At 39.4% G+C, this 14,358-nt stretch overlaps 1 long non-coding RNA gene across 1 annotated transcript in view; it reads left to right on the forward strand.

Annotated features, from left to right (window-relative positions):
• The first annotated feature begins 4,217 nt into the window (after window positions 1–4,217).
• Window positions 4,218–14,358, forward strand: part of LOC128694375 (uncharacterized) — a 29,065-nt gene continuing 18,924 nt past the window's right edge. Inside the window, exons 1-3 of the long non-coding RNA XR_008407847.2 lie at window positions 4,218–4,396; window positions 4,988–5,075; window positions 5,482–5,559. This is a non-coding gene — a long non-coding RNA (uncharacterized lncRNA). The remainder of the gene's footprint in view (window positions 4,397–4,987; window positions 5,076–5,481; window positions 5,560–14,358) is intronic.

Here is a 14,358-nt window from a genome sequence, read left to right on the forward strand (position 1 = left end):
TTGATCACTGGTCCGTCAGGTGGCTGCCCAACTCGCTGGTGCCCAGGCCATCACACTCTAAAAACTAAATAACTTAATGACCACCACCTGTGATCCAGGTTAGGGAGTCTACCTGGATGGTATTCCGGGGGTCAATGCCCCTGCGGTCTGGTTCACTACCAGGCCTCCTGGTGAATCAGGGCTTGATCAACCAGGCTGTTAATGCTGGCCACATGTAGTGCAAAACACGAACCACAGCTTGGCTATCCCGGCACCGACTTAAGTATCTCTCCAGCTCCCTCTGGAAGGCAGCCAGGGGTCTATTGGTAATTCCCCTTATGTCTGGTGGGATGCTGTTGAACAGTTTTGGGCCCCGGACACTGTCTCTATTAGAAATAGTAAGTCTTAAACTTTAAATTTATGAGCTTATGAATTTTGGAAGCCCATTAATAAATAGAAGCTTCAGAAGATTGCCAGTAAATTTGCTTCATAATTCAGAAAAATCGCTTAACAAAGTTTAAACTTCACTGTTGTAATTACTTCGTATTCAACCTACTTAAAGGTCTAAACGAAGCTTTATATAGGATTGCTCATCACGTAGATATTCCTTATTTTGGCTTTAAAACTCAGCATAATAATATCCACATTATTTCTGGCCACAATGCTAAACTATCATTAAAATTAAAGTTTCGTCTTTGATATGTAAGAGAACAGCAAAAGGACTTGATCATGGTTAACGAAATCGTAATAACACAATTGTAACTAAATCACGGAATAATTTTTAGAGGGGTGGACCGGTAAGCCAGCAGAAGACCTCGGTCAGATGACCAAAAGCCCCAACGGCGGGTCATTATATGACTTAGACTCGCGTCAGGAAGCACTTGTTCTGTTTCCTGACGAACACCTTACTTAACCTAACCTATACCACGGAACGGGTGGGGGTTGAAATTATGACAAGTGGGTCCTAAAACTCCGGGTCAATGCCAGTTTCAGGGTTCATTTGCCATTGTTTTAATCCCCGCCCGTTCCGTGGTTTGATCGTATCTCTAATTTGACCGAAAAGTTTTGTTATTTCTCTCATAATACCAACCACATTATAGACTTAATAATTACAATTCTATTTATGCAATATTTTGTGCTATTTTGAAAAGGATCATGTAGGTAAAAAGTTAATAAATAATATTACTAACAGAAAACAATTGATTAAATCATTTTTGAAAAATATTGACAAGAGAATTGACGACATTTATATTTTTTATTTGAGTATAGGAGAGGATAGTTATGTTATTACGCTGTCAGGGCATTATTATCGTATCAAAAATTTATTTCCATGCCTATAAATTATTAACTTGTCAATACATCTGACAGCCGTCGGCTGGTGGCGGCGCTAAGAGGCTTATGTCATTTCACTAAGATTAATTCCAGGAACTTTAGGTGGACAAAGTAATGTGGTGGTGGTGACGTGGGGATGTGGTGATAGTGCTGGTGATGGTGGTGGTGATAGTGCTGGCGATGGTGGTGGTGATAGTTCTGGTAATGGTGGTGGTGATAGTGCTGGTGATGGTGGTGGTGATAGTGCTGGTAACAGTGGTGGTGATAGTGCTGGTGATGGTGGTGGTGATAGTGCTGGTGATGGTGGTGGTGATAGTGCTGGTGATGGTGGTGGTGATAGTGTTGTGATGGTGGTAATAGTGCTGTGATGGTGGTAATAGTGCTGGTGATGGTGGTGGTGGCGATAGTTCTGGCGGTGAGAGAGAGAGAGAGAGAGAGAGAGAGAGAGAGAGAGAGAGAGAGAGAGAGAGAGACAATCCTACCACCTATAACAGGAACTTGCACATGCAAGCTTGTAGGCATATGGGTGATGTTCAAAAGTGGGCCATTGCTAAATGGGAGGTGGACACTAAAAGAAAGTTAGCATCAGGTAGGGCAGGCTCCAAAACCTGGTAGTCCCTGGTCAAGGACAGACAAGGTTATCTGCCTGATGAACTTATTCCACCTCTAAATCGACAGGATGGGACCACCTCTACTAGTAGTCAAGAGAAGGCGGACCTCTTTGCTGAACACTTTGCTACCAAAATGCAAGTTCCTGATCCAGCAAGGGACCCTCCTTGGCTAGCTGCAAGAACTGTGTCAAAACTGTCACTGGTGACAATAAGGCAGGAGGAGGTGCATTTCCTTCTTAAATCACTTGACCAAGAAAAGGCTGTGGGCCCAGACAAGTTGAGCCCAAGATTGTTGAGAAGATGTGCAGACCAGCTAGCAGCACCTCTAACTCGCATCTTTCAGCACTGTCTAGTACAGTGTAAATGGCCCTCTCCATGGAAAGAGGCAAATGTAGTCCCTGGTTAGAAAAAGAAGAGCAGAGCAGAAATCAGCAACTACAGACCAGTGTCACTCCTGTCAATCACTGGTAAGATCCTTGAGACAATAATCTCAAGACAAATGACAGATTTTTTTTGACTACCACTCACTACTTTGTGATCGTCAATATGGCTTCAGGAAAGGTTACTCTGCTGCTGATCTGTTGTTAACCCTCTCCACTAAGTGGCACCAGTCACTGGATGAATCCAAAGTCAGCTGTGGGGTAGCACTGGACATTGCTGGCGCTTTCGACCGAGTGTGGCACCAGGGCCTCTTAGCAAAACTTCAAGCACTGGGAATTGCAGGCTCTACGCTATGTCTCCTCAGTGATTACCTTCATGGTAGATCTCTAAGTGTAGTCCTCAATGGAACGGAATCAGCAAGGCATCCTATTGGGGCAAGCGTTCCACAAGCGTGCTGGGTCCATTGTTATGGAATGTCTACTTCAACGACCTTCTTCATCTCATCCCAGAATCACATGCATATGCAGACGACTGTACACTGACATTCACTTATCCAAGAGAAGAAATGCCAGCTGCTCTAAGCTACATCAATCACCAGCTGAGAGCTATATCAGCTTGGGGAAATAGATGGCAAGTAACATTTGCACCTGAGAAAACGCAAATGATGATCGTCTCTAGGCACCATGATGGTAATGCTGGTGCAGTAGTAAGGATGAATGGGAGGATGTTGGCACCTGGAGAAGTTGATATCCTTGGGGTGAAATTTGACTCCAAACTAACCATGAAGAACCATGTTGTAAATCTTGCAAACAAGGCAGCCAGGAAGCTTACAGCACTTCGCCGTATCTCGCATCTGCTTGACAGTAGGGGTTGCAAGATCCTGTACGAGGCACAAGTACGCTCACACCTTGAGTATGCTCCACTTTCTTGGTTTGCCTGCCCCCCCTCTCATCTGCGACTGCTTGACAGAGTAGAGAACAGAGCAAGACGTCTCATCTCTCGGCTGGACCCATCCTGGATAGATCTGTCATTTCAGCAGAACCTTCAACATAGGAGGGATGTGGGTGGCCTTACTGTTATGTACAAGGCCAATATTGTCAAAATACCACACTTGGATCCACTTCGAGGACAGCGTGAAACAAGCTTTTATGCCACAAGACGGGCAGAAAGCAGCAACTTTACTCTGGCTGTACCCTTCTCCAGAACATCACTCCATCTGAGATCATACATACCCAGGATGACTCGAGTATGGAACACATTCGTACAGCATAATGATGTCAACGAGATAAAGTCAGTTGATCAAATGAAAATGCTGGCCCACAGATGGCTCCAACTTCATCCTGTTCCCTACTTGTATGTCTCATAACAATAAAAATGCTTTCAAATGAGCTGATGTAGGTAACAGCTCTTAGCTTGCCAATAAAGTTAGGAATCCTTAACCTGTAATATAGCTGTCAATAAAGCTAGGGATCCTTAACCTTGTCAAACCCTGTGTAAAAAAAAAAAAAATAAAAAAAAAAAAAAAAAAAAAAAAAAAAAAAAAAAAAAAAAAAAAAAAAAAAAAAAAAAAAAGAGAGAGAGAGAGAGAGAGAAAGAGAGAGAGAGTGAGAGAGAGAGAGAGAGAGAGAGAGAGAGAGAGAGAGAGAGAGAGAGAGAGAGAGATTCGTTTATTACTGTTATTACTGCAGAAGACAGCTGTATAATATTTTATATTATATATTATGTAATTTATAATACACTATATTTAAAAATATTTTTCTCATTGTATATTATTCAGTGACTGCAAAGAATTCAGAGAATTCCGAACGCAACAGTAGTCTAGTCGAAACAACGAGTGCTACCTAAACCGAATAATAAATTTAAAACCTCGAGTCTTGACGAGCTGCTTCGTTCACACCACCGCTTTAAGCTTTGACGATTGAGTGCTCAGTTGCCCGAAGGTGCGAGTTATGGTCAGGTCTTTAGTGGAGTGATTACATTCGTGTGATGTGAAATTTATCCTTACAATATTTTGTATTCGTGTGACTTTATCACTGTGTGAAGTGATGTGTTTTGATCGACAAAATTCTTCAGATGGAAAAAGAAGAGTGAGGGTAAATATATCAGTTTCAAGGTATTACGAGTTGACATTCAGGACTAGTTAAAATATGCCTCACTAACCCTTTCATATATCTGACAGATCTGACAATGAAAAATGTTCCTAGTTTACGTCCAGCAGCTTTGCCACAAATAGTTTTAAAGAAACTAAAATTGTGTAATATGTAGTGTAAATGCTAGGCTCATTATAATTATGAATACATTTTTTTTTGATGGAAATGCAGTTTTAACACATTTTTGTTAGACAACATTGTGAGAGAGAAGCGCTGTAAGTGCGCTCAAAAGATAATTAACTAATTTAAATTGTTTTCATTTGTTTCGGGTCACCGGGCTAAACGAGTATAGCAATTGATTACCAGTAACACGGTTGAAATTATTGCTTAAATGTACTTGTGTAGAGAATTTTTTAGTCAAAAATTAAATTCATAATATGCTAAAATTTATTTTTAATGTAAACATATGACAAATGTATCACAAATACTCAAATGTCTTGATACATAAATAACCCGCACACAGGAGAAGGAAACTCTATGACGTGTTTTAGCGCTTCAATACCAAGGCAATAATTGGTCAAATTACTATTACAGGTAATGTGGAGGTTGGTCGGGAACACCGATAGTTCCGCCGGTGATCTCTACCATCAGTTACGGTGATAAAATCTTCCTTCGTGACAAGGTAACTCTGGGAGTATCTCTTCATTCAATATATGTAAATACACTTTAGGTAGAGTCTGACGGTGAAAACCAGTCTATCTCACGTATAACATTACTTCTACAAACATGTTTTCTCTAGCTCTAGGTATAGAGGGAACACGGTCCCACGACCGAAACGTTTCTAAAAATGTTGGCTTTATCACGTACACTTGTGTTCCTGATAAAGCCCGTTAGTGGATGAAACATTGTACTATTCAAAACTTCCCTGCATAGTGTCTGTGTACTTGTCGGAGTTCCAGCAATATACTCAGTGTGTAAATATGCTTTATTATTTTTCAAATAAACATCGAAGCATGTAGCAATAAAACTGGTTCTTTGGTTCGTTGTAGCAGGAAACACTGTACTAGCAATACACTTTACTGTTACAGGTAAGTGTAACACTGAAGTTCTTCGCGGGACACATCACACGCAAGATGCACACCAATGGAGTTGAAATAGAATGAAAGGTATGTGAAAGCAATAAGCCCTTTGGTGCATTACAGTTTATCCTTATGGAAAGCTCCTGATATTTTACTGGTAAACTGAAAGATGGAGACAGGGAGACAATAATGGTTTTCAGGAGAGTTTAGTCTCGCTACCACATAACAGAAATCAATAGGCTGATCTTTATGACGCTCACGACAGTAAATTAACAGTATTCTTAATTTTTAAAGAGGTGGAGTGGTAATCCAGTGGAAGGCCTCGGTCAGATGAGCAAAAAATTCAACGGCAGGTCAATATATAACTAACATCTGCGTCAGGAAACACCAGTCCTGTTTCCTGACAAATCTTACCTAACGTAATCTCACGGCAGTTTTATGCTGCATGTGCTAGAGTATTTTAAAAGGTAATATTTAAACGGTAATATTTTTTAAAAGGTAATATTTTCTTCCATGACGTATGGTAAATATTCACATACCCCTCAAGGGAGGTTCCTTGATGCTGGTGAGGGGCTCTTGATCTAGGGAATTTGATCTCTGCTCCAGTTCCCTGAATTGAGCCTGAATACCTTCCACCCCCGCCCCCTCCCACGTGCGCTGTATAATCCTACGGGTTTAGCGCTCCCCACGATTATAATAAATATTCATATAAGAGTGACGGAAAATTTAGTTTTCAGGTATATAATAATAATTAAAAAATGTGAAAATTATTAGGAAAGGTAATAAGACAAACATTAACTTTCCTGTAAACCATTTTTGTCTACCAGTGTTGCCACTTCATGGGGCACTGTCTTCATTTTTTTTTTTTTTTTTTTTTTTTTTTTTAACTTGAGCTAAGTGGAAGGGTTTTCGGGATTACCTTCAAAGTTGCATATTCGTGGAAACGAGTGTGAAATTAAAGATCATCATGGATGGTGTCGTTGGATTACAATTTGATGATTTTTTTTTAATGTAAAATATAAAAATGTTGGTAAGGGGCTCTTGATTTAGGGAATTGGATCTGTGCTCCAGTTCCCCGAATTAAGCCTGAATGCCTTCCACATCCCCCCCCCCCAGGCGCTGTATAATCCTCCGGGTTTAGCGCTTCTCCCTTGATTATAATAATAATAATAATGTAAAATATAAATAAAAAACATTAGCTACACGGAACATTGAACTGATGGTCATTTAAAGCCTATAAGAGCAGGTAGTTCAACGGTTGACTCACTTCTCTTATCCAGTACACGATCTGTGTCATCCTCGTTCATAATTCTCCTGACGGTGAATCACCTTAATTAACGTATGAGTGGTTTGTACCTCGAGGTAGGAGGATCTCTGTGTGGGATGCTTGCCTAACAATCCATCTCTGGTGTAAACAGTGGGAATATTTACCCTTATCATTAAATTTGTAAACTCTTACAGCCGAATAACACTGAACGAATAAAATGGATGTGATTTACAGAAAATGACAGACTAAGCAGTCGTAATTGCTTTGTGATTAAATTTTATGTAACGAGTGTGTGAAATGGTAGGCAGAAGCCAGTACTAACAGTGTAGATTTAATTGAAAGAAAGTGTGTTTAAATCGCTGAATAACTAAAAGATTCTTGTTTTGCAAAATATGAAAAACTCTCGTTTATCGTAATTTAGATTCAATTACTGGCAATATTTTCACGGTGAACGCAGAGAAGAATTAAGATTGTTGCAGTACATCCGAATAAGTACAGATTTGTGTGTTTTCAGCTATTTTGGTTGTATAAAAATATACAGTAGTTCTATCATACAACACTCTTGTGCTTAATTACTGGCATAACGAACGTGATAATAATCAGAAAATTTAGTGGTAAAATATACTCTAAATGAAAACGGGAAGTTTGCGGAACTAGAACCCTGTTACTTGAAGTTGGACTGCATCGTAAGTCTTACCTTTATATCTTTCATATGATGAGTACAGTTTGTACTGATGAATCCCCTCAAGGAAGGTTCCTTGATGCTAGTGAGAGGCTCTTGATCTAAAGAACTGGATCTGTGCTCCATTTCCCTGAATTAAGCCTGAATACCTTCAACATCCACCCCTCCCCTACGGGCGCTGTATAATCCTACGTGTTTAGCTTTTCCCCTCGATTATAATAATAACGTACTGATATTAGCCTGAGCTTGCTACCATCTGCAGCTCATAAGACTGCCATCCCCACGAGCCCCTTCGAGGCGGGGTAGATGGCAGACCAGAGGCCTAGCTTCTCCCTACGAGCCCCGTGAGGGCGGGGAATGTGGCTAGGCCTGGGGACACTTGGTCCCAAAGATGAGGAGGTACTTGTCCCTCCTCCCATGGGAGACTTAAGTCTCGAGACACTCCCCAGATAGGGAGCCAAGGCCGGGTCACCACTACTTGGAAAAGACCCGGGCCGGGAGAATACCGGCGAATGAAAAAAAAAAAACGTACTGATGGACACTATCATAACGAATTTAAAAAATGTAGCACTACGATGCAGGATCATGTAAGATCTATTGTTGATGACTACGATGCAAAGAAACACAAACACAATCTTCTGTCAGTGGAAGTTATTCTTCAAATTCATTATTGGGGTAAAATTAGAAACGGACATTTCTAACCTTTACACCTTTGCTACATGGTTCAGTATAGTGGTATCAACTAAAATATAATTAATGCTCACCAAACACTATCTTTTTTTGTTTACTTGCTAACTTGTGAGAATTTTAGTTGCATATAAGAAATTATGTGATTGTAATACTGCCTATATGTCTTACCCAAATGTAGTAGTGACAATTCTTAGTAGTAAACTGCGCTAAAGTTAATTTTCGTCCGTTCTCAAGTGTTACGTTTTTGTCTGGGTTGGGTCTCAGGGTCTTCAGTATATATGTCTCTAGTGTATGATCCCTTCAAGGGAAGTTCCTTGACGCTGGTGAGGGGCTCCAGTTCCCTGAGTTGAGCCTGAATGCCTTCCGTCCCCCCCCCCCCACACACACAGGTACTGTATAATCCTACGGGTTTAGCGCTCCCCCATGATTATAATCTAACTTCTCTGCCTTTCGAAGTTATTTACTTAAGGCTCCTGAACCCCTCGAGAGTTTAGTTATAGCTCCTGGCTCTCTCAAGGAAGCCGATCTTAAGCTCGTGCCATATTTTTTCAAGAATTTTGAGATACAAATGCTATGCTTCATGCTTGCGTTTAGGTACAGGGGCTCAGGCTGTGAGACACGAGTGTTGTGACCAAAATTCGTCTATTTAGGTATCTCCCAGTAATGTTTTTGTATTTCTTTAAGCCTCTCTGATAACTTGAACTCTCTTGATCGGATTCAAACAATCAATTTGATCTGTCTTATTTAAGAGGAAGGTGATACGCTTAAACTTTTCCTCCCTTTAGAAGAATCAGATTCTGAAGGAATGAATAGCTGCGAATTTCACAATTTTGTTTTAAATATCTGCATGGTGTTTTATCGTAAAATAACATGAATACCTCGATAGAGCATTTATCCGAGAGGAAAATTCTTTATAATTTCAGCTAATGTTAGTGGAAGTTTGTCAATTTTATAATAAAAACGGGGAATTATTAGTTTCTGTGATAATTGCATAATTCATCTTCAGACTTTCAGAAACATTGTATTTCGCTCACTTATTAGGCTGTGTAAATCTAAATTTGTCAGTACTATGAAAAGCATTTCTAAAATTAAGCTTTACAATACTTTTATGACATATTTTAAAAACCATCCAGTGGCACTTGACCATCGGGTACGCCATTATAAAGACAAGACAAAAAACTGTTTTGCGTTCATTAAATATCTTGTTTTTCGTAACTGATACCGGAGTGTGTACGGGGCCAAATGGCCAACTTCATTTAAAAAATTGTATTACTTTTCTGTGATATGGACTCTTCTTACTGGTTTCAAACTCAGATAAGTTTGTGATTGTATAGCTATAAATATTTACAGTGCTATGCTTTATTCTATTTGCTGTCAGAGCAGACTAACGGATATCAGTTTATATAGGGTTTCACTGACGTACTAGGGAGACTCCTGAAGGAAATCATTCTCCAGAACCCTTCCCACTAGGTAATAACGTCTTTCTTTGTAGACGTTTCGCCTACCAATGGTTTTATGAACGTGTATTTCTTCATCCAGTTTTAGTGCCTGAGATGAGTTTCTGCATCATGGCCTCTTGAAGATGTTGGTAAACAGCTACTCCCTCTCTTCAGGGTGTTGGTCTACAGCCTCCGGATCTTTAAAGCTACGGATTTTAGGTGTCCTGAGCTGGAGCTCTTGATCCTCTTCAGGGTGTTGGTTCAGCTCTTGGACTTCTTGGAGTGGTTAATTTATATAACTCTTAGGTTTCTTGAAGAAACTGAGTTGTTGTTGCTTTGCATCTCAAGGGTTTTGAGGTACAGCTTCTAAGATTCTTATGTGTACTGATGTCCAGGAGGCTGGAGGTGTGTGAGACATGTCATACACTTCTCAGATCCTGCAACTCAAGAAACTAATATAACTAGATATTCCCCGAAAATGAATGCCGACAGTGGTTGCCTGAATTTCCTTAAACTTTTCTTCCTCCAGAGTTCCCGTGTAATAACTTTACAACGTTGCATCTAATCGGCTACAAATTTTCAACTCTGATATACCATATCTAACGTAAGAATCTTGTTATTTGCATGTTCACTATATTATCTGGGTTCTGTATTTTTTGTGGGCCTGCATTCTTTCAAATTTGCCAGTTTCATTGAACAAGTTGTGATTTGTTTGTGTATAATTACTTGAAAATGCTTCTTTCGGCTTTAAATTTTCAACACGGGTGCATCTTACGGGTAGATAATCTCGGTCTGACTTTATTGCTGCCAATTTGTCAAGTTCATTAGATTTAGGGTTATAGTTAACGTTTTGAACCTGAAAGGATCTGAAGACAGTCTCAAGTAATTGCACAGAAACAGTTATCTAATTTTGTATATAAAAATTGGCAAAAAGGTTCTCAAATAACCCAGTGAGAGTACGACCTTCCTTTGAGAAAAAATATAGTTTGAAATTCTGAAAGTAATTCCAAAAGAAATTTGCCAGTTATCTGACGAAAACTAATAATCCCTATTTTTCAATTTAAAAAAAAGTCAAATTTGTACTACGCTATCAAAACGCGCACTGACTATTTTCAAATTAGATGAATCTTCGTTTTAAATATGAAGACGTTCAAAGGAGGTTTCTTAAATTATCGTGCAGTAAAAACTGCGCATTTCTTTTACTAAGCTGAGCAAATTGCCATCTACATACTCCATTAACAAATACTTTATTCCATGTAGAACACACAAGCAGTAAAAGATTAAAACAGAATACACGAGGCTGTATCTGTTGAGGAATCTCAACTCGATATAACATTTTCAATCAGAAAATTAGCAAATTGTCACTTACACGATCTCATAATAATCAGATCCCTCTAAATAAAGTACACGTTGAAACACTGATGCTGATCAGAAGTAACATTCTTAAATTATTACTGTACGTAACCTTGAAAGGAGAAAAAGTGATAGCCTCTGTTGGTAACCCCTTTTGTGGTATGCCCAATTAACTAATACTGCAGAAACTTTGTCTTTTATGTGTTTTCTGTCATAAATGCAGACTATTGGTTTATTTGTTTCCAATATGCCACTTCATCCTACTCTGGTCGAGTGACAATGTCAGAATGTTAGTATGTTAACACAATTACAGATACACACCCCAGTATCGAATTCTCTCCTGTTCTCCCACAATCACCTTTCTCTCTTCTCTTTATCTTTTTGTTTTCTTTTTCTGTTTTCTCTGAGAACCTTCTCTATCTTTGATTCTCCTGACATTGTTTTCTCCCCATTCATCTCTTTCATTTACATTTTCATTACGTTACTCTTGTTTACAACCTCTTTTCTCGAACTTCTGTTTCAGTCTTCCACTTGTACTCAATCATGCAGCATTGTTGTAAATCAAAATTATTTTACTGAAGTGTTTGACTGAGGATATTTTAATTATCTACAACGTTTTCACACTGAAATTTCGGGCTTGGCCGATTTAAAGAGGATCGTGTGACTTATCGAGCTAGGTGACATTTCACGGTTGTCACTAGAATCAAGTGATGTTCGGTCTGCTAAAAAAAATGACCTTAAATTTCCACTGAAATTCTTTCTAAAAGTGTGTGTATGTGTATGTATGTATGTATGTATGTATGTATGTATATATATATATATATATATATATATATATATATATATATATATATATATATATATATATAAATATGTCGTGCCGAATAGGCAGAACTTGCGATCTTGGCTTAAATAGCAACGCTCATCTTGCCATATAGGACAAGCGAAAATTTGTGTATGCAATTTCGCCAAAATCATTCTGAACCTAACGAAAAAAATATATTTGATTGTATTTGTTTAGTACTAAATTACTGTAAACGTATTTAAAATATATTTAGTTGGGTTAGGCTAAAATAAATTGTTATTGTTATAATAAGGTTAGGTAAGTTTTCTAAGATTCTTTTGGTGTAAAATTAAAAAATTTTGCATTAACATTAATGAAAAAAATATATCTTTAAACGTTTAAGAGAAAATTTCAGAAAGGACTTAATTTTAAACGAGTTCTTTCTAATTGACCAGTTTTACATATTCGGCACGACATATATATATATATATATATATAGGGAAGTACCACCTCTATAGCTGGAATGGGGACCCTCATCCTCAGAGAAGACAATAAACGTACCTCCGGGAAAACTCAAGGTTCTCCCCGGAGCTGTTTGAATATTTGCTTCTCCTACCACCCCCTATATATTTTTTATTCTATGTGAACATTTATTAATAAACAAAATACATTTACAGAAAAAAACATAAACATGAATACAATGGCACAATGTATCAAAGATCATGAATTTCCTCCAGCTCCTCCGAGGCTGGACGTGACCCAAGTATGCAGCAAGCATTTCCCCTCTGGATGGCGACGCTGAGGCGCTGGAACATGAAAGTGGCTGCCCTTGGGTCCCTGGTGGTGTCGATGAGTTTGGAACCCAATTTTTTAAGGAAACGTGTGGCATTTTTTCCCCATGATCCCAAGGTCTCTGATCCCACCGGGACAAATTGATACTGTTGGCTAATGTCCCTGTACTTGCTGATCTTGTACTCGCATACAGACCGCAATTTAGAGGTGACTATGAATCGGATAGCTACTTTTTTCTTCTAGAATACCCAGTACCATGCCACACACTAAATGGAAAAACGAAGTCTTAAGAAACAAGTCAGCTATACATAACTACTGGTATATACCGCACCAGCTTCACTGCTGCCCAGCACCAGTATGACCCGGGTTCTTTAATTTCAGAACCTATCATATGACAATGATCCCCATCAGGAGACACTTTTGTGATTCCTAATGAACAAAACGCCACCCCTTTCCTCTCTACTCTTGGGTATATTTAATTGTGGCAGTAATATGTTCATATCCCCCAAGACTACATAATGAACAGGAAGAATTCACGTCTTGGATTTTTCAAGGAACGATTATTTCTTTCGAAGCATTTTTTAGGTGTACTCATCTCTTCAAAGGCTACAGGTGGTGCTTTAAGTTCTTCGGTGGCTTACTGAAGAAGATCTGGCTACGTTCGTGGAAATTTCAAGGAGCATTCAATTCTATCGAGACTTAGGAATCGTTAGTGCCCTTAGAGGTGCAAAAGGTGCCAAGAGATCCCTACAGTTCACATCGTGTCATTACCTGCCTCCAATTACTGTAGTCTGACATCAGAAGAGCCCAGGTCTCGAAATGCTCCAGACGGCTGCTGGAATCTTACACGGAGCCTTGGTGTCTTAATGGAGCCTTGGTGTCCTTGACTTATAATTTCGTTTTCTTACACATTTTAATGTCTATTTCTGAACATTGTTATTTAAAATTCTTTAGTGAAGTGTTTCACTAGTGTTGCACAACTCTTATTTATTCTTAAGAGATGTTAAGACACGTGTGCACCAGTAACGAATGTATATTAATGAAACCTGTCGCCTGCGTAGCCAGCTTCATCAGTCGAATACAAGTGATTATAATCCTGGAGACAAGTGTGGAGAGGTAGAGGTGATCAGTCGTAGAGCTTAGATAACCTGTAGGAGAGGCATGAGAACTACATCAAAGCTCGGGAAATAAAAACCTTAAACTGCTCTTCACTTCTTCCTCTGGGGTTGTAATCACCTCTGTATTTGGCTGATAAAGCCTGCTGAGCAGGCGAAGCGTTTCGTCAGTGATGGCGCATAAGTATCGCACGTCTTGCTCATGAACTCGTTATGTACCCTTCATAATATGAATCAAGAAATTAAATATGCAACTATTGACTTGCTCCACCAAATCTCCGATGCTATTGCTAGTAGTAGTAGTAGTAGTAGTAGTAGTGTGTGTACTCACCTATTTGTACTCACCTATTTGTGGTTGCAGGGGTCGAGTCCTAGCTCCTGGCCCCGCCTCTTCACCGGTTGCTACTAGACCCTCTCTCTCCCCGCTCCATGAGCTTTATCAAACCTCGTCTTAAAACTGTGTATGGTTCCTGCCTCCACTACGTCATTTTCTAGGCTATTCCACTGCCTTACAACTCTATGACTGAAGAAATACTTCCTACTATCTCTCTGACTCATTTGTGTCTTCAACTTCCAATTGTGGCCTCTTGTTTCTGTGTCCCCTCCCTGGAACATCCTGTCTTTGTCCACCTTGTCTATTCCACGCAGTATTTTATATGTCGTTATCATGTCTCCCCTGACCCTCCTGTCCTCCAGTGTCGTCAGGCCGATTTCCCTTAATCTTTCTTCATAGGACATTCCCCTTAGCTCTGGAACTAACCTTG

This window comes from Cherax quadricarinatus, chromosome 60 (genome assembly GCF_038502225.1).
Source record: "Cherax quadricarinatus isolate ZL_2023a chromosome 60, ASM3850222v1, whole genome shotgun sequence".
Classification (NCBI taxonomy): domain Eukaryota; kingdom Metazoa; phylum Arthropoda; class Malacostraca; order Decapoda; family Parastacidae; genus Cherax; species Cherax quadricarinatus.